Raw genomic sequence first — 27,190 nt, 5'->3', positions numbered from 1 at the left:
GCAACGTTAGCGTCTTGGGGAAAAGGCAGCATGGATCCTGTAGTTTTCATTCGCGATGCAAGTTCTGTGTGGCAATGCCAACGTGAGGGTGCGAGGGTTACAGTAAACGGGCAGTAGTGCATCGATTATAAGATACTGGCCTTGAAATGTTACATACAGAGAACGCACTCGCGTTAATCTCTTGGAGGGAAGATAGCTTGGAGCAATTTCCTTGTCGAAACGTCAATGTGAGTGTGCGAGAGTTACAGTAAAGGGATGCAGCCGCTGGACTCCCAGGGGAGTTTCAAATCTGTGACCGTATCATTTGGAGAGAAGTTGACGTGGAGGCTGTACGTCTCAAGCGTGATATAACAGCTGTGTTTCATCGTCAATGTGAGTAGACGAGGGTTAATGTGAACCGTCAGTGGTGCATCAGATACAAGCTACTGGACGCCAAGGAAGGTTCCATGTACTGACTGCGGATGCGTTAGTCTCTTAGAGAGAAATCGCAGTGGATGCAATTCTGTGTCTCATCGTCATTGTTAAGGTGCGAGGCTACAGTAAAAAGGCAGTGGTGCATCGGATACAAGCAACTGAACTCGCAGGAGAGGTCACGTACGGAGACTGTAGCAACGTTAGTCTTTGGGGAGAAGTCGCCATGGTGCCTGTAGTTTTCAATCGGGATGTAATTTCTATGTCGCATCATCAATGTGTGGGTGCGAGGTCTACAGAAAATTCAGTAGTGCATTGGATACAGTCTAATGGACCCCCAAAGAACACTGACCATAGCATCATTAGTCTCTTGGAGAGAAGCCGCCATGGAGTCTCTAGTTTCCAATCGCGATGCATTTTGTGTGTTGGATCGTCGATGTGAGGGTGCGAAGGTAACAGTAAATGGGAAGTAGTGTATCGTACAGGAGCTGTTAGACTCCCAGGAGATGTTACGTACTATCATAGTAGCAACTTTAGTCTCATGGAGAGAGGTCGCCATGGAGCTTTCAGTTTTCAATAGCGGTGCAACATCTGTTTCGCATCATCAATGCAAGGGTGCGTGTGTTACAGTAAATGTACAGTAGGACATGAGATACAAGCTGCTGGACTATGAGGAGTGTTTACGGATGGTGGCAAAGTTATTCTCTAGGAGAAAAGCCGCCTTGGAGCCTGTATTTTACAGTCACGATGCAATTTCTGTATCACATAATCGATGTGATGGTGGGAGGGTTACAGTGAACAGCCAGTAGTGCATCGGATACAAGCTAATGGACTCCCAGGAGAGCTTACGTACGCTGACTGTAGCAGCGTTAGTCTGTTGGAGAGAAGTCGCCATGGAGGCTGTGGTTTTCAATCACGATGTAATTTCTGTGTCGCATCGTCAATTTGAGGGTGAAAGGGTTACAGTAAACGGGCAATAGTGCAACGGATATAAGCTTCTGGACTCCCACTAGGGGTTACGTACGGGGACTCTAGCAACTTTAGTCTCTCGGAGAGGTCGCCATGGAGCTTGTAGTTTCCAGTAGCGATGCAATACCTGTGATGCATCATCAATGCAAGGGTGCGTGGTTTACAGTAAACGTGCAGTAGGACATCGGATGCAAGCTACTGTACTCCGATCCGAGGTTATGAACGGTGACTGTAGCAGCGTTAGTCTCTCTGAGAGGAGTCACCATGGAACCTGAACTTTCCAATCGCAATGCTATTTCTGTGTCCCAACGTCAATGAGAGCCTGCAAGGGTTACAGTAAACGGGCAGTAGTGCAACGGATATAAGCTACTGGACTCCCAGGAGAGGATACGTAGAGTGACCGTTGCAACGTTAGTTTCGTAGAGAGATATCGCCATGGAGTTTGTAGTTTTCAATCGCGATTTAATTTGTGTATCGCGTCGTCAGTGTGAGGGTATGAGGATTACAGTAAACAGGCAGTAGTGCATTTAATTGAAGATACTGGACTCCCAGCAGAGGTTACATACGGTGACCTTAGAAACGTTAGTCTCTTGGAGAGAAGTCGCCATGGAGCCTGAAGTTTCAATCGCGATGAAATCTCTGTGTCGCATTGTCTATATGAGGGTGCTGGGGCTACACTAAACCGTCAGGAGTGTATCGGATGCAAGCTACTGGACTCCCAGTAGAGGTAACGTCAGTGTGAGGGAGTGATGGTTACTGTAAACGGCAGTAGTGCATCGGATACAAACTACTGGACTCGCAAAAGATGTTACATTCTGTGACCATAGTACCGTTAGTGTCTTTGAGAGAAGTCGCCATGGAGCCTTCAGTTTTTAATCACGATGCAATTTGTGGGTGGCATCGTCAATGCTAGGGTGGAGGTTTGCAGTAAGTGGGCATCAGTTACAAGGTACTGATCTCCTAGGAGAGTTTACTTATTGTGACAGTAACATCAGCAGTCTCTTGGAGAGAATTCTCCTTGGAGCCTGTAATTTTTAATCGCGATGAAATTTCTGTTTCGCATCATCAGTGTGAGGGTGCGAGTTTTACAGCAAACGGGTAGTAGTGCGTTGGATAAGAGCTTCTGGACTCCAAGGAATGGTTAGGTACGGTGACGATAGGAATATTAGTCACTTGGAGAGAAATCCCCATTGAGCCTCTAGTTGTCCAATGCGATACAATTTCTGTGTCGCATAGTCAATGTGGGTGTGCGAGGGTTACGGTAAACGGGCCGTAGTGCGTCTGATGCAAGCTACTTTACTCCCAGGAGAAATTGCGTAGAATACCTGTAGCAACGTAAGTTTCTTTGAGAGAAGCCTCCATGGAGACTGTAGTTTTTAATCACGGTGCAATTTCTGTGTCGCATCGTCAATGTGGGGGTGCGAAGGTTACCGTAAACTCCGAGGAGAGGTTCCGCACTGCGACCGTAGTAACGTTAGTGTCCTGAAGGGCAGTCACCATTGAGTTTGTAATTTATAAAAAAATGGTTCAAATGGCTCTGAGCACTATGGGACTCAACTGCTGAGGTCATTAGTCCCCTAGAACTTAGAACTAGTTAAACCTAACTAACCTAAGGACATCACAAACATCCATGCCCGAGGCAGGATTCGAACCTGCGACCGTAGCGGTCTTGCGGTTCCAGACTGCAGCGCCTTTAACCGCACGGCCACTTCGGCCGGCCCGTAATTTATAATCTCGATGAAATTTCTGTGTTCCATAGTCAATGTGTGGGTACGACTGTTACAGTAATTGAACTGTAGTGCATCGGATACAAGCTACTGGAGTCGCAAAATAGGTTACATTCTGTGACCATAGTACCGTTAGTGTCTTTGAGCGAAGTCGCCATTGAGCCTGTAGTTTTTAAACACAATGAAATTTCTGTGTCGCATCACAATGTGACGGTGGAAGAGCTACAGATAATTTTCAGTAGTGCATCGGATAAAAGCTACTGGACGCCCACGCTACTGGACGTAAGGTGACCGTAGGAACAATTGTCTCTTGGACAGAAGTCGCCATGGATCCATGAGTTTTCAATCGCGATGAAATTTCTGTGTCGCATCGTCAATGTGAGGGTGCGAGGGTTGCAGTAAACGGGCAGTAGTGCATTGGATAATAGGTATTGGAGCCCCAGGGGAAGCGTTAGTCTCTTGGAGAGATGTCGCCATGGAGCCAATAGTTGGTAATCGTGATGCAATTTCTGTGTCGCATCGTCAATGTGAGTATTGGGGGGGGGGGGGGGGGGGTTACAGTAACCGGGCAATAGGGCATCAGATACCAGCTGCTGGACTCCCAGGAGAGGTTACGAACGGTGACTCTGGCAACAATAGTCTCTTGGTGATATGTCGCCAAGGATCCTCTAGAGTTTAATCGCAAGTAATTTTTTGTGCCGCATCGTCAGTGTGAGCGTTCGAGGGTTGCAGTAAATGGGCAGTAGTGCATTGGATACAAGGTACCGCACTCCCAGGAAATTTTATGTATGGAGACCGTTGGATCGTGAGTCTCTTGGAGAGAAGTCGCCATGGGGGCTGTAGTTATCGATCGCGATAGTATTTCTGTGGCGCATTGTAAATGAGAGGGCTCGAGTGTTACCGTAAACTGGCGGTAATACCTCGGATACCAGCTACTGACTCCTAGAAAAAGTTACGTACAGTGACGGCAGTAACGTTAGTCTCATGGACAGGCGTCGCCATGAAGCTTAAAATTTATATTGCGATGAATATTCTTTATGTCTCATCATCAATGTGAGAGTGCGATTATTACAGTAAATGGGCAGTAGTGCATCGGATACAGGTTACTGGACTCCCACGGGGGGTACGTTCGGTGACTGTAGCAACGTTAGTCTCTTGGAGAGAAGTTGCCATGGAGTCTGTAATTTTCAATCGCGATTCAGTTTCTGTCACGCAAATTCAATGTTATAGCAAACAGGCAATAGTGCATCGGACTGAAGGTAATTGACTCCCAGGAGAGTTTATGTACGGTGACTAGCAACAGTTGTTTCTTGGAGAGAACTCGCCGTTGAGAATCTAATTTTCAATCGCGATTCATTTTCTGTATTAGATCGTCTATGTCTGGTTGCGAAACTTACAGTAAACGGGGTGTAGTAGATTGGATTCAAGCAACTGGACACCCAGGAGAGGTTACATAAGGTGACCGTAGCAACGTTAGTCTCTTCTAGAGAAGTCGTCATGGAGCTTGTAATTTTGAATTGCGATGAAATTTCGGCCAAATCGTCACTGTGATGGTCCGAGGGTTAAAGTAAACAGGCAGCTGCTCATCGAATACAAGCTACGGGACTCCCATAAGAAGTTACATACGGTTTGACCACAGCAGTGTAAGTCTCTTGGAGAGAAGTCTCCATAGAACCTGTAGTTTTCAATCGTGATTCAATTTCTGTATCGCAACTGCAATATGATGGTTTGAGGATTAGAGAAAACAGAAAGTAGAGCATCGGTTTAAGGCTACTGGACTCCCAGGAGAGGTTCCGTATGGTGACCGTTGTAACGTAAGTCACTTGGAGATAAGTCGCCATGGAGCCTGTAATTTTCAATCGTGATGAAATTTCTGTATCTCATCGTGAATGTGATGGTGCGAGGTTTACAGTAAAAATGCAATTGTTCATCTGATGCAAGCTACTGGAGTCCTTGGAGAAGTGTATCGTGACAGTAGTAACGTTAGTCTCTTGGAGAGAAGTCTACATCCAGCCTGTAGTTTTTTATCGCGACGTTATTTCTGTGTCCTAACATCAATATGAGGGTACGAGGGTTAATGTAAACGGGCAGTAGTACATCGGAACAAGAAACAGGACTTCCAGGAGAGGTTACGTCCGGTGACTGAACGTTGGTCTATTGGAGAGAAGTCACTGATGTGCCTGTAATTTTCAATCGAGATGAAATTTCGAAGTCGTATCGTCAATGTGAATATGCGCTGGTTATAGTAAAGAGGCAGTTGTGCATCAGATGGGAGATACTGGACCTCAGGATAATTTGCGTACGGTGAACGTAGCAATTTTAGTGCCTTGGAGAGAAGTCACCATGGAGCCTGTAGTTTTTGATCGCGTTACTATTTCTGTGTCCTATCATCAATGTGAGGGTGTGAGGGTTACAGTAAATGGGCAGTAGTAAATCGGTTAGAAGCAAGTGGACTACCTGGAGAAGTTAGGTACAGTGACCGTAGAAAAGATAGTCTGTTGGAGAGAGGTCGCCATGGAGCCTGTAGTTTTGTATCAGGATGCTATTTCTGTGTTCATCATCAAAGTGAGGGTGCAATGGTTACCGTAAGTGGGCAGTAGTACCTCGGATACAAGCCACTTGACTCCCAGCAGAAGTTACGTACAGTGACCGTAGCAACGTTAGTTTCTTGGAGAGAAGTCGGCATGGCGCCTGTAGTTTTCATTCACGATGCAATTTCTGTGTGGCATCATTAATATGAGATTGCAAGGGTTACTGCAAACGTCCAGTAATGAATCGGATAAAACTACTGGACTTCCAGGAGAGTTTACGTACAGTTAACCTAGCAACGTTAGTCTCTTGGAGAGAACTCGCCATGGAGCTTGTAAGTTTCAATTGTGATGAATATTTTCTGTGTCGCATCGTCAACGGGAGGATGGGAGGGTAACCGTAAACGGGCAGTAGAGCATGGGACACAAACTATTGGATTCCCAGTAGCGCTTATGTTCGGTGACTATAGCAGCGTTATTCTCTTGGAGAGTAGTCCGAGTGTAGGAGGATACAAGATGACTTGGACAGGATTTTTGACTGGTGCAAAGAATTGCAGCTAACTCTAAATATAGAGAAATGTAAATTAATGCAGATGAATAGGAAAAAGAATCCTGTAATGTTTGAATACTCCATTAGTAGTGTAGCGCTTGACACAGTCACGTCGATTAAATATTTCGGAGTGACATTTCAGAGCGATATGAAGTGGGATAAGCATGTAATGGCAGTTGTGGGGAAGGCGGATAGTCGTTTTCGGTTCACTGGTAGAATTTTGGGAAGATGTGGTTCATCTGTAAAGGAGACCGCTTGTAAAACACTAATACGACCTATTCTTGAGTACTGCTCGAGCGTTTGGGATCCCTATCAGGTCGGATTGAGGGAGGACATAGAAGCAATTCAGAGGCGGGGTGCTAGATTTGTCACTAGTAGGTTTGATCATAACCCGAGTGTTACAGAAATGTTTCAGGAAGTCGGGTGGGAGTCTCTAGAGGAAAGGAGGCGTTCTTTTCGTGGATAGCTACTGAGGAAATTTAGAAAACCCGCATTTGAGGTTGACTGCAGTACAGTTTTACTGCCACCAACTTATATTTCGCGGAAAGACCACAAAGATAAGAGAGATTAGAGCTCGTACAGAGGCATATAGGCAGCCATTTTTCGCTCGTTCTGTTTGGGAGTGGAACAGGGAGAGAAGATGCTAGTTGTGGTACGAGGTATCCTCCGCCACGCACCGTATAGTGGATTGCGGAGTATGTATGTAGATGTAGATGTAGATGTAGAAATTGGTCTGAGCAAAAATTGGCACTTTGTACGGGCGCTGATGACAGCGTAGTTGAGCGTCCCACAAACGATGCAAGTTCTGTGTCGCATCATCAGTTAGAGGGTGCGAGAGCTACAGTAAACAGGCAGTAGTGCATCAGATACAAGCTACTGATTTCCCAGGTGAGGTTACATTCTGTGATTGTAGCAACATTAGTCTCTTGGAGAGAAGTCGCCATGGAGCATGTAATTTTCAATTGCGATTTATATTTACTATGTCGCATCGTCAATGTGATGGTGCTAGGGTTACAGTAAACAGACAGCTGTGATCGGTTACTAGCTACTGGACTCCGAAGAGCAGTTACGTATGGTGACCGCAGCAACATTAGTCTCTTGGAGAGAAGTCACCATGGAGCCTGTAGTTTTCGATCGTGTTACTATTTCTGTGTCCTATTATCGATGTGAATGTGTGAGGGATACAGGCAATGGGCAGTAGTACATCGTATAGAAGTAACTGGACTCCCATTAGATGTTAAATACAGTGACCGTTGCAAAGTTAATGTCTGGGAGAGAAGTCGCCACGAAGACTGTAATTTGCAGTCGCGATATAATTTCTGTGTCGCATGCGGGAGTGGGAATGTTACATTAGAAGGGCAGTAGTGCTAGAGATACAAGCTACTGGACTACTACGTGAGGTTACGCTTGGTGACAGTAGAAACGTTAGTCTATAGACCTTTTAACGTTGCTACAGTCACCGATCGTAACCTCTCCTCAGAGTGGAGTGGCTTGTATCCGATGCACTACCTCCCGTCTACTGAAATCCACGCACCCTCACATTGACGATTCGAACCAGTAAATATTCATCACAATTGAAAATTTCAAGCTCCATGGTGACTTCTCTCCTACAGACTAATGTTGCTATGGTACCGTACGTAACCTCTCCTGGGAGACCAGTAGCTGGAATCCAAGCCTCTATATACCGTTTACTGTAACCCTCACATCCTTACATTGACGATGAACACAGAAGTAGCCTCGCTATCGAAAACTACAGGCTCCATCGTGACTTTTTTCCAAGAGACTAACATTGGTACCGTCACCGTACGTAAACTCTCCTGGTAGTCCATTTACGTCAGCCAAATGCACTACTGCCCGTGTACTGTAAACCTCGCACCATCACATTTGCGATGCGAGATACAAAATGTCCGTCGCTATTTAAAATTGCAAGCTCCATGGCGACATCTCGTCGAGAGGCTGACGTTGCTACTTTCAACGTACATAACACCTCTTGGGAGTCTAGTAGCTTCTATACGATGCACTACTGCCCGTTTACTGTAACCCTCGCACCCTCACATTGATGATGCGACACAGAATTTGCATCGCAATTGAAAGCTAGAGGCCAATGGCGACTTCTCTCCAAAAAAACTTACTTTTCTGTGTCGCATCGTCAATGTGATGGTGTGAGGGTTACAGTAAACGGGAGTAGTGCGTCAGATACAAGCTGCTGGAGTCCCAGCAGAGGTTATGTACATTGACCATAGCAACGATATTCTCTTGGAGAGAAGACGTCATGGATGCTATTTCTGCGTCTCATCGTCAATGTATGGATGCGAGGGGACAGTAAACGGGATTTAGTGGATTGGATTCAAGCTACTGGACTCCAAGGAGAGTTTTCTTACGGTGACTGTAGCAACGTTAGACTCTCGGTGAGATGTCACGATCGTGCCTATAGCTTTATATCGTGATTCAATTTCTGTATCAATGCAAGGGTCACAGTAAGCTGCCAGTAGTGCATCGGATACATGCTACTGGACTGCCAGTACAGGTTACGTACGGTGACCGCAGTTACCCTGTGTCTTGGGGAGAAATCGTCATGGAGCCTGTTGTTTTCAATCGCGATGCATGTTCCGTGTCGCAACGTCAATGTAAGGGTACGAGGGATACAATAAACGGGCTGTAGTGCATCGGATACAAGTTACTGGACTCCCAGGAGAGATTGCGTACAGTGACTGTAACAACATAAGCCACTTGGAGAGAAGTCGCCATGGAGCCTGTAGTTTTCAATCGCGAAGCACTTTCTGTGTCACATCGACAATATGAAGTTCAGAGAGATACAATAAACGGGTAGTAGTGCATCGGATACAACCTCTACAACAGTAGAGGTTATGTATAGCAACTGTAGCAGTGTAAGTGACTTGGAGAGAAGTCACCATGGAGCCTGTAGCTTATAATCACGATTCAATTCCTGTGTCGCATTGTCAATGATAGAGTGCGAGAGTTACAGTTAACGGCCAGTATTACATAGTATACAAGGTAATGGACTCCCATTAGAAGTTACGTACAGTAGCAATGTTGGTCTCTTTGAGATAAGTCGCCATTGAGCCTATATTTTTCAATCGCAATCAATTTCTGTGTCACATCGTGAGTGTAAGGCTGCGAGGGTTACAGTAATGAATTGGATATGAGCTACTCGACTCCCAGGAGAGGTTATGTACGAAGACGGTAGCAGCGTCGGTCTCTTGCAGAGAAGTCGCCGTGGAGCTTGTAATTATCAATTCCCATAAAAGTTTTCTGTGTCGCATCGTCAATGTGAGTTAGCGAGGGTTATAGTAAACGGGCAGCAGTGCTTTGGATTGAAGCTACTGTACTCCCAGGGAAGGTTACGTACGGTGCCTGTAGCTACGTTAGTCTCTTTTATAGGGAAGTCGCCATGGAGTGTGTAGTTTTCAATCGCGATACAATATCGCTGACCATTGTCAAAGTGGGGGTGCGAGGGTCATAGTAAACTGGCAGTAGTGCATGGATTCGAGCTACTTTACTCCCAGTAATGGTTGCGTACGTTGATCGCAGCTATGTTAGTATGGTGGTGAGTTGTCGCCATGGATATAGTAATTTTCAATCGCGGTGCAGTTTCTGTTTAACATCGTCAATGTAAGGGTGAGGGGGTTACAGAAAACGGGCAGTAGTGCATTGAGTCACGCTGATGTACGCCCAGGTGAGGTTACGTAAGGTGACTGTAGCAACGTTATTCCCTTGGAGAGAAGTCGCCATGGAGCCTATACTTTTCAATAGCGATGCATTATCTGTCTCGCATCGACAATGAGATTTACGGAGCGACAAAGTAAACGGGCAGAAGTGCATCAGACACACGCTACTGGACCCCAGGACAGGTTACGTACGATGACCGTAGCGGCGTTAATCTCTTAGAGAAATAGTAAGGGAGCTTGTAGTTTTCAATCACTATGCATTTTCTGTGTCACATCGACAATGTGTCTTACGGAGGGATACAGTAAACAGGCAGTAGCGCATCATATTCAAGGTACTCGACTCGCAGTGTAGGTAATGTATGATGGCCGTAGCAGTGGTAGGGAAATCGCCATGGAGCCTGTAATTTACAATCGCAATGAAATTTTTGTGTGCCATCGTGAATGTGAGGGTGCATGGGTTACAGTAAACGGGCAGTAGTGCTCATATACAGGCTACTGGACTCCCAGGAGTGGTTACGTACCATGACCGTAGCAGCGTTGGTCTCTAAGTGAAGCCACCATGGAGCCTGTAGTTTTCAATCGCGATGCAATTTCTGTGTGCCATCGTCGATGTGACGGTGTGTGACTTACAGTAAACGGGCAGTAGTGCGTCGGATACAAGGTATTGGACTCCCATGTGAGGATTCGTATGGTGACTGTAGCAACGTTATTCCCTTGGAAAAAAGTTCGCCATGGAGGCTGTAATTTTCAATCGCGAAGCACTTTCTGTGTTGCATCGACAATGTAAAGGACTGGAGGATACAGTGATCGGGCAGTAGTGCATCGGAGACAAGCTACTGAACCCCCAGTAAACGTTACCTACGATGACCGTAGCAGCGTTAGTGAGAATGTAGTTTTCAATAACGATGCATTTTCTGTGATTCAGTAAACGAGGAGCAGCGCATTGGATACAAGCTACAGGACTCGCAGGACAGGTAACTTACAGTGACCAGAGCAACGTTGGTATCTTGGAGAGAAGTCGCCATGGAGCCTGTAGTGTTAAATTGGAATTCAATTTCTGTGTCTCATCGTCAATGTGAGTGTGTGATGGTTACAGTTAACAGGCATTAGTGCATCGGATTCAAGCTACTTGACTCCCAGGAGAGGTTATGTACGCTGACTGTAGCGACGTTAGTCTCTTGGGGAGAAGTCGCCACGGAGCCTATAATTTACAAGCGCCATGAAGTTTCTGGGTCCCATCGTGAGTGTGAGGGTGCACGGGTTACAGTAAACGGGCAGTAGTGCATCCGATACTAGGTGCTGGACTCCCAGAGAGGTTAGGAATGGTGACCGCAGCAACATTAGTCTCTCTTAGGGAATTCGCCATGGATCCTGTACTTTTCAGTCGCAATGAAATTTGTGTGTCGCGTCGTCAATGTGAGATTGCGAGGGTTATGGTAAACGGGCAGTAGGGAATTGGAGTCGAGGTAGTTTTTTCGTTTAAAAAATCTTTATTACAAATTTATAATAATTATACAATCTTAACCCACTTCCTTCAATGATTAGTGGGTACTAATTTTATCCTACATTAATTGCATTTAGATACAAACTCAGTTAGTGAGCTACAACTGTCACTAGATAACAATGGGCAACTTATTTATTTATTGTTATTAATACCAACTTTATATGACCTATGCTTAACTAAACTCTGCTGCCTGCAGCGTCACAGTTGTTGTGTCAGTAGTTTAGAAGCCTACTTTTTAGAGTCTGGCTCACCGAGTTAATCCCGATGAGCCAGGCCAAGGGTGTTATTCGCTGCAGGTTCCTAAATAACTACTCTCCTAATCCAAGTCCTACTAACTAGTACCAGTCTAAGTCAAGTCCGGTGCTTTCTCCTGTGTCGGTGCTGTCGTACCCCACTCCCCCTAGTCCTGTACGCGGCGGATTCCAGGCTATTAGGAAAGTCGGCCTGTCCACGCGCAGGCGGTATTTGAGTAGGGCGCTAGATTCAGCTAGTGTTTGGTGTGTCTCAAATTGTTAATTTATGTCCCTCAGGTATTCTTTTAACACTTTCCGTAATACCTCATCGGCCAATTGGTTAAGAGTTTGAAAAGTGTCTTCTTGTCTAAGTAAGTTGTATATGTCATGTTCAGGTAATTTGTCAAGTAATGTGGATGTTACATCATTGAAAATGGAGCACTCATAGACCACGTAATCGGGAGTACCCTCTGATACACCACATTCACACGCTGGTGTGGCCCTTTTCCCAAACCGACATAAATATGACGGGTATGGCCCATGACCAGTGAGAAAATGGATCAATCCTCATGTTGGTTCAAAGTATTTCATGCCCAGTCGTTCCCCGACATTAGCAAGAGGTTCAAATGTTCTGTGACATGTTTCTTCTGCTTCCCACAATTTCTGCCACAACTGCTCGCGTCTTCGCCTTATCTCAACCTTATCCTCGACCCCAATGCCTAATACATCTTCTATCGTCCCGGTATTCCCTTTTTTAGCCCAAAACCACGCAGTCTGTTCTCGAATTTTGATGTCCAGCGGGCAAAGCCCCATTATGACTATTAGGGCTCCCCCTGGCGATGTTCTGAGGCCCCCATGTACCTCAGTATCATGTTTCTCCGAACCCTTCTCACTGTCATGGCGGGCACAACGCTCGTGAGCCTGTGTGCCCAGACTCCCGAGCCGTAGCCCACTATTGATGTTAGGATACTGTTGTGATATAGTTTTATGAGGTGAGGGGGAAGATGAAATCTTTTGTGTCCGATGGAGATGAGATTGTTCAGGGTTTGGAGGGCTTTCTGGGTTACGGTGCCAATGTGTTTCCTGAAGTTCCACCTTTCGTCAATGATGATTCCCAGGTATCGTGTCTCACGTCGCCGAAGAACCGGTTAGTCCTCGATTCTTAAAGTTGGGTTTCTAATTAGCTATCATTTTAGTAATAGGTATGTTGACTTACTTGGTGTTTTGGCACCATAGTTGCAATTTATCCATGGCCCTTTCTATTTTAGGCTCTATGTCCTCGCGACTACGACCGCCAACTTCTAACACTTCTTCACTTTGTTGTAAGATATCCAGTAGCGGCTCCATGTGGTCCCAAAACAGGGGTCCTAATACGGAACCCTGGGGCCATCCCTTTGTTGTTGATTTTCCCAGCCTCCCGTTAGGGGATGATAGCCAGACCTCCCAATCTTCACAATAGCTCGTCAGGCAGCCATATAGCAGCCCTGGACACTCTTTCTCCCGCTAGCAGGAGAAGAGCGAACACCACCACAGGTTGTCGAAGGCGCCACTGATGTCTACCAAGATGCCAACTACGTACTTGTGCAGGGTAGAGCCACAGACCTCAGCCGCCAGGGCGATTGCATCAGATCCGATCGCCCAGGCCTGAAGCCGAACTGCCTGCTGTTCATCCCGCACAGCTCTCGGTGTGCATCCAGTCTGTCCTAATATCTTCCCAAGTAGGTCCAGCAAACATATGGGTCTATATGATTTTGTTTCTGTTGGGTCTTTATCAGGTCCTTTTCTGATGATCACAACATTCGCGGTCTTCCAGATCTTCGGGAACTTCTTTTGTCTGATGCACTCGTTATACGGGTGAGTGGTGCAGTTAGCTGGGGAACTAAGAATTGCACCACCTCCGCCACACTGCCGTCTGGCCCGGGAGCTTTACCCCTCTTTAGTGATCTTACGTGGGCAACCACCTCCTCTTCTGAGAAGGGGTAGACTCCCGTGTTATTGTTGTATTCTTCGAGGTCATCATGTCGTAGCTGCCACTGTCCTTCAGTTTCCCGATCCGCACTATCGTCAGGCAGCAGGGACTGGAGGAGGACCTCAGCAGTCTCCTGCCTGGATTCCGTCATCCTGTACCAATGCCTGACTGTTGACAATTTCATAGGAGAGCGGATCTTTTCTCTAATTTATATGGTGTGCCCCAGAGGTCCAAGGCTAATTGATTCTGAACAAATCTCCAAGCTTTGGAACCTAAGTTTGGTCTCCTGATACTGAAGCAACCACCTTTGCCGTTCCAGCCAGACGACAATGCGCTGGGCCATGGGGTGGGAGGTGCAATTAAACTATAAAAGAGCTAACTGGCAACACCTAGCCAGGGAGTGTGACATTCCTGCCTTGCCAGAGAATGATACACACCAGGACATAGACATAAACGAGAGAGCTGAGGAACTGGTGAGCGTAATAACTAGAGCGATGAAAGCAGCCTTAAAGTAGGAGGAAGGCCATGGCGGCCTCTCCGTTACCACGGTCGGCCGAACTCGAGGACATGCGCAACTCCACGACATTGCAGTGACTAGTTGTGCACTGTGAGAGTATCGTAGCTCTCAGGGCTTTGTTTGTGATTATTATCGTCGATTTCGGGTCTTCCCCTCGGCTGACAACCTGCCAGGTCGCGTCTGCAAATGCTATTTTTCCAGCTTGGGAGTACGGCTCCTGCAGGCAGAGCACATCCAGCCTCCTCTCCTCCCCCTCCCTTCGAAGCTCCTGCATCACCAGTCTGCTGTTGTGTGCAATCCGTTTTCCAATAGTTAATTTAGTCATTACGGGAAGTAAGTACGTATTCCATCGTCTGGCCAGGTCTTGCTCCAATCAAAGGCGATACGACAATTTGCTAGAACTGACTGAGGGTAGATGTCATTGAGGTCAAATTTCTCACCACGTCTTTCAAAGACTTTCTTCAGTAAGTCTCGCAGGGCTCCGAAGTCGGCGGGAAGAGTCACTGACTTTAGCCGTATTCTGTCTACAGCCTCCATTACCGAGAAGGTGACTTTTCTGCCGTTTTCACGTGCCACACGAACCACATGTCGTAAGGCAGTGGTCAGGGTAGCCGGCTGCTCTAACCTCACCAATTGCATTGTGTATTCAATGTTGGGAAATACTCTGATCGGGTCAACTGGGGGTAGCCTCACTACAGGGGTATCTTGTGTTGTTATATGGGTACTTGAGCTCTTTAGTGCACTTTCTTGGACTGGTTTCTGCTCTTTTTGACTGATTTCATTTTTCAGGATTGCCACTACCACAGGATGCCTTTGCCGCTGCTGGTCTAATCGGCCTCGTTACCCGGCTGTGAGAGGAGGGAGTTGTGACCATAATGGTGGGCTCAGTCTGAATACCTTTGTCCATGGTTGGGAGCTCAGTTTGAACACCTTTGTCGACTCAATTTTCGCGTCGCTCGAAGAAACCTCAAGAATTCTTTAAACTTATTCGCCCTTATGGCACCCCTTCTCCTTTTGCTCGGGGATTTCCGCTTTGACATCCTGTTCCGTTTGACGTTTTCAACCATAATCGATCCAGGAAATCAATCTTTGTTCTAACATCTGGTATGTAGGGCAATTCCGACCGGTGGCTCCACAAGATTTGTTGCAACGTCTCTTGCATGGGACACAGTCACCAGCCGCCCTACAATCTTTTCGGGTGTAACCGTCTTCACCACACACCGAGCACGCCGACCCCCTGGTGCAGTGCCTTAGAATGCGGTCCAAGTCTCTGGCAACGAGGTACCACGAGATAACCCCTAGCGTTGACCGCATGAAAGCCAACAGATAATGTGCCCATTGGCATCACCTTCCTCCACATGGGTGCGGTAACCTCGGCAACGTGATGTACGACAGCACGATACCGAGACCCAGTTTTGAATCTCAACTTGAAAGTGTTTTTGAATTCGTCATCACTCATATGCTCAAAAGTTCTTTGTTTTATAAAGTACCTCATTCATCGTTGTTGTGGGAACACCGTATAGTATGATCAGAGGGTTTGTTTTTACCGGTGCTTCACACTTGACCACAGAATTCAGCTTGGGGTTGTTTAATAGTTTTTCATTATCCTCCTCTGTGGCAACTTCCACAATCACCAAGTTCCTACTTGGTTTGACATTGTTTATTTTGATCTTGTCTTTTACTGGGTCTTGGCCAGGCAGGGTCCTGAGAAAGACCGCCGGGTCTGACCGCTTGGTAACCTTAGCGATCGTATCTTTTGTGGTTTACGACTTGGGTGGCGCTTCCGCAACCACTCCCGCCCAGGTCTTAGTCGGTTGCCTCTTCAGTCTGTCGTTCTCCTTTTCTAATTCTTCTACGCGGAATTGGAGTTTGGCATTGGCAATTGCCCATGCAGTCAACTCGTTTTTGAAGATTGACAGTGCCGCTTGACTTATTTTCCCGTCTTTAATGTTTTACACCATCAGCAACGTAATCCGCGCATGCCTCTGGTTCACAGCTTCGTCGTCTGCCTGTCCCGGCTCGTCCTGTGCAGAGGGGCTCAAAGGGCTCTGAGCACTATGGGACTCAACATCTGAGGTCATCAGTCCCCTAGAACTTAGAACTACTTAAACCTAACTAACCTAAGGACATAACACACATCCATGCCCAAGGCAGGATTCGAACCTGCGACCGTAGCAGTCGCGCGGTTCCAGACTGAAGCGCCTAGAACCGCTCGACCATCCAAGCCGGCCTGTGCAGAGGGATCAAGCATCATGGATACACGCTTGAGCGACCTCGTATCACTCGTCTCAGTTCCAACCATCTTTAAATAACGAGTGACTCAGGCTAGTTTACTACAAGGAAATCTTACGTAAGGTGACAAGAGCTACGTTAGTCTCTTGTAGAGCAGTCGCCATGGGGTCTGAAGTGTTCAATATCGATGCAACTTCTTTCTCTCATTGTCAATGTATGGGTGTGTAGGTTACACAAAAAAAGGCAGTAGTGCATCGGATTCAAGTTACTTGACTGCCAGGACATTTTGCGTAAGGTGAACGTACCAACATTAGTCTCTTGAGGAGAAGTTCCTATGGAGCCTGTAGTTTTCAATCACAATGCAAACTGTGTGTCATATCGTCAATGAAAGGTTGCGAGGGATACAGTTAACGTGCAGTAGTACATTGGATGAGAACTACGTAACTCCCAGGAGAGGTTATGTAGGGTGACTGAGGTAACATAAGCCTCTTGGAGAGAAATCACCATTCAGCTACTTTTTATTCGCGATGCAGTATTTTTGTCTCATCGACAATGTGAGGGTTTCACGGGTACAGTACACAGGCAGTAGTGAATCCGATTCAAGCAACTTGACTGCCAGGACATTTTACGTAAGCTGACCATAACAACGTTAGTCTTTTGAAAAGAAGTCGCCATGCATTTTGTAGTTTTGAATCACGATGCAATTTCTGCGTCGCATCGTCAATGAAAGAGTGCGAGCGATACAGTAAACGGGCAGTAGCGCATTGGATGAGAGCTACTTAACTGACAGGAGAGGTAACGTAGGGTGACTGAGGTAACATTAGTCTCTAGGAGAGTTATCGCCAAGGAGATTGTAGTTTTCAACTGCGATGCAACATTTTTGTCTCACGGTCAATGAGACGATGTGTCGGTTACAGTAGACAGGCAGTAGTGCATCGGAATCAAGCTACGTGACTGCAAGGCCATTTTATGTAAGATGACCATAGTAAAGTCGACATGGAGCCTGTAATTTTCTATCTTGATGAAATACCTGTATCCCTTCGTAAATTTGGCGTTGCGTGGGTTACAGTAAGCGGACTGTAGTGCATCGGATACGTAATATGACTGAATTACCGTTAGTGTGTTGGAGAGAAGTCGCCATGGAGCCTGTATTTTTCAGTCACGATGCAATTTGTGTGTCGCATCGTCAATGAAAGGGTGCGAGGGATACAGTAAACAGGCAGTAGTGCATTGGATAAGAGCTACTTAACTGACAGGAGAGGTAACGTAGGGTGACTGAGGTAACAATAATCTCTTGGAGAGAAGTCGCCATGTAGCCTGTAGTTTCCAATCGCGATGCAACTTCTTTGTCTCATCGTTAATGTGAGCGTGTGTCGGTAACAGTAAAAAGGCAGTAATGCATTGGGTTCAAGCTACTTGACTGGCAGAAAATTTTACGTAAGGTGACTGTAGCAATATACGTCTCTTTGAGAGAAGTCGCCATGGAACCTGTAATTTTCAATCGCGATGCAACTTCTCTGTCTTATCGTCAATTTGAGGGTGTTTCGGTTATAGTAAGCAGGCAGCAGTGCATCGGATTCAAGCTACTAGACTGCCAGGACATTTTACGTAAGGTGACCGTAGTAAAGTTAGAGTCTTGGAGAGAAGTCGACATGTAGCATGTAATTTTCTATCGTGATGAAATGTCTATATCCCTTCGTCAATGTGAGGGTGCGACGGTTACTGTAAGCTGGCTGTAGTGCATCGGATACAAGCTACTGGACTCGAAGGAGAGATTACGTAAGATGACTGAAGCAAAGTTAGTGTGTTGGAGAGAAGTCGCCATGGAGCCTGCAGTTTCCAATCACGATGTAATTTGTGTGTTGCATCGTCAATGAAAGTGTGCGACGGACACAGTAAACGGGCAGTAGTGCATCGGGTGAGAGCTACCTAACTCCCAGGAGAGGTTACGTAGGGTGACTGAGGTAACATTAGTCTCTTGGAGAGAAGTCGCCATGGAACCTGTAGTTTACAGTCACGATGCGATTTGTATGTCGCATCGTCAGGGAAAGGGTGAAAGGGCAGTAGTGCATTCTATAAGAGCTGCTTAAGTCCCAGGAGAGATTACGTAGGACGACTGAGGTAACATTAGTTTCTTGGAGAGAAGTCGTCATGGAGCCTGTAGTTTTCAATTGTGATGCAACTTCTTTGTCTCATTGTATATGTGAGCGTGTAAACGAGCAATAATGCATTGGAAAAGAGCTACTAAACTCTCAGGAGAAGTTACGTAGGGTGACTGAGGTAACATTAGTCTCTTGGAGAGAAGTGGCCATGGAGCCTGTAGTTTTGAATCGCAATGCAACTTCTTTATCTCATCGTCAATGTGAGGGTGTGTCGGTTACAGTAAGCAGGCAGTAGTGCGTCGTACTGAAGCTACTTTTCTGCTAGGACATTTTACGTACGGTGGCCGTAGCAACGTTAGGCTCTTGGAGAGAATTCATCAAGGAGCCTATAGTTTTCAATCACGATGCAATTTGTTTGTCGAAAATCAATGAAATGTTGCGAGGGATACAGTAAACCGGTATTTGCGCATTAGATAAGAGCTAATTAAGTCCCAGGAGAGGTTAGTTAGTGCGCGTGAGGTAACATTAGATTCGTGGAGAGAAGTCACCATGGCGGCTGTACTTTTCAATCATGATGCAATTTGTGTGTCGAATCGTCAATGAAAGAGTGCGAGGGATACAGTAAACGGACAGTAGTGCATTGGATAAGAGCTACTTATCACACAGAAACGGTGACATAGACTGAGGTAACATCAGTCTTTAGAAGAGAATTCGCCATGGAGCCTGAAGTTTTCATTCGCGATGCAATTTCTTTGTCTCATCGTTAATATGAGGTGGGAAAGTTACAGTAAACGGACAGTAGTGTATCGGGTACAATGTACTGGTCTCCCAGCAAAGGTTACGAACGGTAACCACACAGACGTTAGTGCCTTGAAGAGAAGTCGACATGGAGCCTGAAATCTTCCATCGTGATGAAATATCTGTATCCCTTCGTCAATGTGAGGGTCCGATGGTTAATGAAAGCGGACTGTGGTGCATCGGGTACAAGGTACCGGACTCCAAGGAGAGATTACGTAAGATGACTGGTGCATCGTTAGTACCTTTAAGTAAGGTGACCATAGTGTCGTCAGTATCTTGGAGCGAAGTCGCCATGGAGTCTGTAGTTTTCAATCACGATGCAATTTGTGTGTCGCATAGTCAATGAAATGGTGCGGGGATACAGTAAACGTGCAGTAGTGCGTTGTATAAGAGCTACTTAAGTCCCAGGAGAGGTTACGTAGGGTCACTGAGGTAACATTAGTTTGTTGGAGAGTAGTCGCCATGGAGCCTATGGTTTTGAATTGTATCTCATCGTCAATGTGAGCGTGTGTCGGTTACAGTAAACAGGCAGTAGTGCATCGGACTGAAACTACTTGTCTCCTAGGACATTTTACGTAAGGTGACCGTCGCAACGTTAGTCTCTTGGAGAGAAGTCACCATGAGGCCTGTGGTTTTCAATCACGATGCAATTTGTGTGTCGCATAGCCAATGAAATGGTGCGGGGATACAGTAAACGTGCAGTAGTGCATTGGATTAGAGCTAATTAAATCCCAGGAGAGGTTACCTAGATTTACTGAGGTAATATTAGTTTCTTGGAGACAAGTCGCCATGGAGCCTGTTGTTTTCAGTTGTGATGCAACGTATTTGTCTCATCGTATATGTGAGGGTGTAAGAGTTACAGTAAACGGGCAGTAGTGCATCGGATACAAGCTACTGGAGTCCTGGCAGATGTTTGAACGTTGATCTTAGCTGCGTTGGTGTATTGGAGAGAAGTCGGCATGGAGCCTGTAATTTTCAATCGTGATTAAATATATGTATGCCTTCGTCAATGTGAGGGTGCCAGGGTTCCACTAAATGGCCTCTAGTGCATCGAATAGAATCTACTGGACTACAAGGACAGGTTACTTAAGATTGAAGCAACGTCAGTTTGTTGGAGAGAAGTCGCCATGGAGCCTGTAGTTTTCAATCACGATGCAATTTGTGTGTCGAATGCATCAACGAAAGAGTGCGAAGGATAACAGTAGTGCATCAGATAAGAGCTGCGTATTACATAGGAGAAGTTACAAAGGGGGACTGTGGTAACAGTAGTCAATTTGAGAGACGTCGCTATGGAGGCTCTAGTTTTTCTCTCATTGTGAATATGAGTGTGTGTCGGTTAGAGTGAACAGGCAGTAGTGCATCGGATTCAAGTTACCTTACTGCCAGGGCATTTTACGTAAGGAGACTGTAGAAACGTTGGACTCTTGGAGAGAAGTCTCCATGAAGAGTGTAGTTTTCAGTCACGATACAAATTGTGGGTCGCATCGTCAATGAAAGTGTGAAGTTGACACTGTACTCGAGCAATAGTGCACTGGATAGGAGCTGCTGTATCCCAGGAGAGGTTACGTAGCGTGACTGAGGTAACATTAGTCGCTTGGAGAGAAGTCGCCATGGAGCCTGGAGTTTTCAATCGTGATGCAACTTCTTTATCTCATCGTCAATATGAGAGTGTGTCGGTTAGAGTAAACAGGCGGTAGTGCATCGGATCAAGCTACTTGACTGCCAAGACATTTTACGTAAGGTGACCGTATTAACGTTAGTGTCTCGGTGAGAAGTCGACATGGAGCATGTAATTTTCTATCGTAATGAAATATATGTACCCCTGCATCAATGTTGGGGTGCGAGAGTTACTGTAAGTGGACGGTAGCGCATCGGATACAAGCTACTGGACTCCAAGGACAAATTAGGTAAGCAACGTTAGTGTGTTAGAGAGAAGCCACCTTGGAGCCAGTATTTTTCAATCACGATGCAATTTGGGTGTCGCATCGTCAATGCAAGTGTCCGAGGGATACACGAAATGGGCACTAGAGCATTGGACAAGAACTACATAACAAACAGGAGAAGTTACGTAGGGTGACTAAGGTAATATTAGTCTCTTGGAGAGATGTGGCCACGAAGGCTCTAGCTTTCAATCGTGTTGCAACTTTTTTCTGTCATCGTCAATGTGAGGGTGTGTCGGTTGCAGTAAACATGCAGTAGTGAATCGGACTCAAGCTACTTGACTGCCAGGCCATTTTACGTAAGGTGACCACAGTAATGTTATTGTCTTGGTGAGAAGTCGACATGGAGCATGTAATTTTCTATCGTGATGAAATATCTAAATCCCTTTGTCAATGATCGGGTGCGACGGATATTGTAAGCGGACTGTAGTGCATCGGACACAAGGTACTGTACTCCAAGGAGAGATTACGTAAGGTGACTAAAGCAACTTTAGTGTTTTTGGGAGAAGTTGCCATGGAGCCTGTAGTTTTCAATCGGGATGCAGTTTCTTTCTCTCATCGTCAATATGAGTGTGCGAGAGTTACAGTAAACGGGCACCAGTGAATCGGATACAGTCTACTAGACGCCCAGCAAAGGTTACGAAAGGTGACCGTACCAGCGTTAGTACCTTGAAGGGAAGTCGACATGGAACCTTTAATCTTCCATCGTGAGGAAAAATCTGTGTACCTTCGTCAATGTGAGCGTGCGAAGGTTCCAGTAAATGGACTGTAGTGCTTTGTATACTAGCTACTAGACTGCAGGGAGAGCTTACGTAAGATGAGTGTAGCAACATTAGTGTGTTGGAGAGAACTCGCCATGGGGTATGTTGTTTTCAATCACGATGCAATTGGTGTGTTGCATCGTCAATGATAGGGTTGAGGGATACAGCAAACGGGCAGCGGTGTATTGGCTAAGAGCTACTTAACACCAGGGAGAGGTTACGTATTGTGACTGAGGTAACATTAGTCTCTTGGAAAGAAGTCGCCATGGAGCCTGTATTCCTCAATCACGATGCAATTTGTGTGTCGAATCGATAATGATGGATTGCGAGGGATACAATAAACTGGCAATAGTGCATTGGATATGAACTACTTTACTCCCAGGAGAGGTTACGTAGTGTGAATGAGGTAACATTAGTCCCTTGGAGAGAAGTCGCCATTTAGCATGTAGTTTTCGACCGCGAAGCAACTTGTTTGTTTCAGCGTCAATGTGAGGGTAAGAGAGTTACAGTAAACGGGCGGTAGTGCATCGGATACAATATGCTGTACTCCTAGCAGAGGTTACGAACAGAGATCTTAGCAACGTTAGTGTCTTGGAGAGAAGACGACATGGAGGCTGTAATTTTGAATCATGATGAAATATCTGTATACCTTTGTCAATGTGAGGGTGCGAGGGTTACTGTATGCGGACTGTATTGCATCGGATACAAGCCACTGGACCCCAAATGGAGATTACGTATGATGACTGAAGCGACGTTAGTGTGTTTCGAGAGAAGTCGGCATGGATCCTGTAGTTTTCAATTACGATGCAATTTGTGTGTTGCATCGTGAATGAAAATGTGCGAGGGATACAGTAAACGGGCAGTAGCGCATTGTATAAGAGCTACTTAACTCCCAGGAGAGGTTACGTAGGGTACCTGACGTAACATTAGTTTCTTGGAGAAAAGTCGCCTTGGAGCCTGTAGTTCTCAATCGCGATGCAACTTCTTTGTCTCGTTGTCAATGTGAGGGTGTGTCGGTTACAGTAGAGAGGCAGTAGTGCGTCGGATTCAAGCTACGTGACTGCCGGGACGTTTTATGTAAGATGTCCACAGCCACGTTAGTTTCTTGGAGAGAAGTCGCCATTTGTCTGTAATTTTCAATTCTGATGAAATATCTGTATCCGCTCGTCAATATGACGGTGCGAGGGTTCCAATGAATGGACTCTAGTGCATCGGATCCAAGCTAGTGGACTGGAAGGAGAAACTACGAATGACTGAAGGAACAGTAGTGTGTAGGAGACTAGTCGCCGTGGAGCCTGTAGTTTTCAATCACCATGCAATTTGTGTTTCTAATCGTCAATGAAAGACTACGAAGGATACAGCAAACGGACGGTAGTGCATTGGATATAATCTACTTTACTCACAAAAGAGGTTACGTAGGGTGAGTGCGGTAGTATTAGTCTCCTGTAGAGAAGTCGCCGTGGAGCATGTAGTTTTCAATCGCAAAGCAACTTCTATGTCACATCGTCAATGTAGGCGTGTGTCAGAAGCAGTACACAGGAAGCAGTGCATCTGATTCGAGGTACTTCATTCTCAGGATATTTTACGTAAGGTTACTGTAGCAACGTTAAGCTCTTGGAGAGAAGTCGCCATGGAACTTGAAGTTCTCAGTCGCAATGCAACTTCTTTGTCTCACCGTCAATGTGAGGGTGCGATTGTTGCAGTAAACCGACTGTAGTGTATCGGATACAAGCTGAGGCACTTCAAGTAGAGACTACATAAGATGACTGAAGCAACGTTGGTGTGTTGGAGAGAAGATGCCATGGAGCCTGTAGATTTCAATCACGATGGATTTTGTGTATCACATCGTCAATTAAATGGTGCGAGGGATACAGTAAACAAGCAGCAATGCATTGGATGAAGGCTACTTAACTCCCAGGAGAGGTTACGTAGCGCGACTGAGGTCGAATAGTCAGTGAAAGAGTGCGAAGGATACAGTAAACGGGAAGCAGTGCATTGGATATAAGCTACTTAACCCACAGGAAAGGTTACGTAGTGTGACTTAGGTAACATTAGTCTCCTGGAGAGAAGTCGCCATGGAGGCTGTAGTTTTCAATCATAATGCAACTTCTTTGTCTCATCGTCAGTGTGAGGGTGTGTAGCTTGCAGTAAAGGGGCAATAGTGCTTCTGATTCAAGTTAATTTACTGCCAGGATCCTTTACGTAACGTGACCGTGGCAACATTAGTCTCTTGGAGAGAAGTCTTCATGGAGCCTATAGTCTTCAATCACGATGCAATTTGTGTGTTGAATCGTCAATGAAAGTGTGTGAGGGGTACAGTTAACGGGCAGTACTGCTTTGGATAAGAGCTACTTAACTCCCAGGAGAGATTACGTAGGGTGACTGATGTAACATTAGACTGTTGGAGGGAAGTCGCCATGGAGGCTGTAGTTATCAATCTTCATGCAACTTGTTTGTCTCATCGTCATTGTAAGGGTGTGTCGGTTACAGTAAACAGGCAGTAGTGCATCAGAATCAAGCAAAATCACTGCCAGCACAGTTTACGTAAGGTCAACGAAGTAACGTTAGTCTCTTGGAGATATGTCGCTATGGAGTCTGTAGTTATCAATCGTGATGCGATATCTGTATCCCGTCATCAATGTGAGGGTGCGAGGGTTACAGTAGGCAAGGCAGTAGGGCATCAAATAAAATCTACTGCATTCCCAGGACAGGTTGGGAACGGTGACTGTAACAACGATAGTGCCTTAGGGAAAAGTCGACATGGAGCCTGTTATTTTAAATCGTGATTAAATACCTGTATCCCTTCGTCAATCTGAGGATTCCAGGGTTACTGTACGAGGACTGTAGTGCGTCTCATACTAGCTGCCGGTCTCCAAGAAGAAATTACGTAAGATGAATGAAGCAACGTTAGTGTCTTGGAGAGAAGTCGCCATGGACCCTAATCTTTTCAAACACGTTGCGATTCTAGTTTTCAGTCGCGATGCATTTTCTGTCTTGCTTCGTCAATGGGAAAGTGGGAGGGGTGGAGGTGATGGGCAGTAGTGCATCGGAAGCTAACTACCGGACTCGCAGGAGAGATAACGTACGGCGCCTGTAGCATCGGTAGTGTCTTGCAAAGAAGTCGTCTTTGAGCTCCTAGTTTTCAATCGAGATGCATTTTCTGCGTTGCATAGTCAATGTGAAGGTGCGAGAGGTATGGAAAATGGGCAGTAGTGCATCGGATGCAAACTACTGGACTCCTAGGAGAGATAACGTATGGTGACTGTAGCTAGGTTAGTCTCTTCTAATTAAGTCACCTTTAAGCTTCTTGTTTTTATTCGCGATGGATTTTGTGCGATGTATCGTCAATGTGAATCGCGATGGATTTTGTGTCATATATCGTTAATGTCAAGGTACGGGGGGTTGACAAATGGGCAGTAGTGCACCGGATGCAAACTACCAGAATCCCTGGAGGGATAACGTACGGTGAGTTCAGCAACCTTAGTGTCTTGCGATGTAGTTGCATTTGAGCCTCTAGTTTTCAGTCGCGATGCATTTTCTGTGATGCATCGTCAATGTGAAGGTGCGAGAAGTATTGAAAATTGGCAGTAATGAATCGGATGCGAACTACAGGACTCCAAGGGTTGATAACGTACGGTGACATTAGCAACGTTATTCTCTTGCAACGAATTCGCCTTTGAGCTTCTAGTTTTCAATCGCGATGAATTTTCTGTGTTGCATCGTCAATGTGAATGTGCGAGGGGTACAGAAAATGGGTAGTTGTGCATTGGATGCAAACTACCGGACTCCCAGGAGAAATAACGCACGTTGACTGTAGCATCGTTAGTCTCTAGCAAAGAAGTCATCTTCAGATTCCAGTTGTCAACCATGATGCATTTTTTTATGCATCGTCATTGTCAAGGTGCGGGGGTAGAGAAAATGGGCGGTAGTGCATCGATGGAAACTACCGGACACCAAGAGGAGATAACGTATGGTGCCATTAGCAATGTTACTCTCTTCTAACGAAGTCTCGTTTGAGCCTCTAGTTTTTAATCGCAATGCATTTTCTGTGTTGCATCGTCAAAGTCAGGGTGCGAGGGGCAGAGAACATGGGCAGTAGTGCATCAGATGCAAACTACCGGACTCCCAGGAGAGATATTGTACGGTGACCGTAGCAACGTTAGTCTCTTGTAAAGAAGTCGCCGTGGAACCCCTAGTTTTCAATCGCATTTTCTTTGTTGCATCGTCAATGTGACAGTTCGCGGGGTGCAGAAAATGGGCGAACGTCCATTGGATGCAAACTACAGGACTCCAAGGGGAGATAACGTACGGTGACAGTAGCAAGGATGCAAACTACCAGGAGAGATGACGTACGATGAGTTCAGCAACCTTAGTGTCTTGCTAAGAAATCGCCTTTGAGCCTCTAGTTTTCAATCGTGATGCATTTTCGGCATTGCATCGTCAATGTGAAAGTGTGAGGTGTATAGAAAATCGGCAGTAGTGCACCGGATGCAAACTACCGGACTCACAGGAGAGATAACGTACAGTGACTGTAGTGTCACTGGGTTTTCTCTTTTGATGCTAGTCAATTGTCAGAATGAGCATTACTGCAAAGGGCACTTAATTCTAAGGCATTATGTAAGGGTGAAAAACACTAAATAAATTAATTTCTCTTTCTTGACAACATGTGGGCAGGGTGGGTTCTTCCTTGGCTCGGGTATTAGGTAGAATGAAACAGCGTTTTTACATAAGATAACTTTTATTGAAAGTTTTGTACAACTGTTTCCTTACTCGATTGTTCTGGCTAGGAGAGCGGCAGCTGTGTCGTTTGCGAAGCCTCTGCTGCGGCAGCGGCGGCGTCTGCTTACGCCTGGCGCTGTGTATCTCGTGTCGCCGTCTCGCCCAGTTGAATGGAGACGCGCTTCATGAGGTGGCCCGTTTAGTTACTGAGAACGAAGTCGTGAATCGGACGGTGGTACCTTGGATGTGGCGTCCCAGTGTTTTTCTTCTCTAAGCGGCTGCGAGTGACAGTGTTGTGCGTCGGACAGCGGAGCGGTGCGGCGGGGGAAGACCAGTGTCCGGACTCGAACAACGGACTCCAGCTTGCCAGTCTTCGGCTGTCAGATCTTCATAACTAGCTCACAGGTGACTGCTGATGTGAGGCCGTCTCCCCGTCCTCACGAGTCACCCGGGTACGTAAAAGTCAGTCTTCAAATACCTTCTGTCTTCTGGCGGCGAGGCTGCTGCTTGCTATTCCATTACAGCGGCGGATTTGGTGCTT

The sequence above is a fragment of the Schistocerca nitens genome, chromosome 9 (assembly GCF_023898315.1).
Source record: "Schistocerca nitens isolate TAMUIC-IGC-003100 chromosome 9, iqSchNite1.1, whole genome shotgun sequence".
Classification (NCBI taxonomy): Eukaryota; Metazoa; Arthropoda; class Insecta; order Orthoptera; family Acrididae; genus Schistocerca; species Schistocerca nitens.
The sequence above is the reverse complement of the archived record's forward strand: the minus strand, read 5'-3'. Positions refer to the sequence as shown.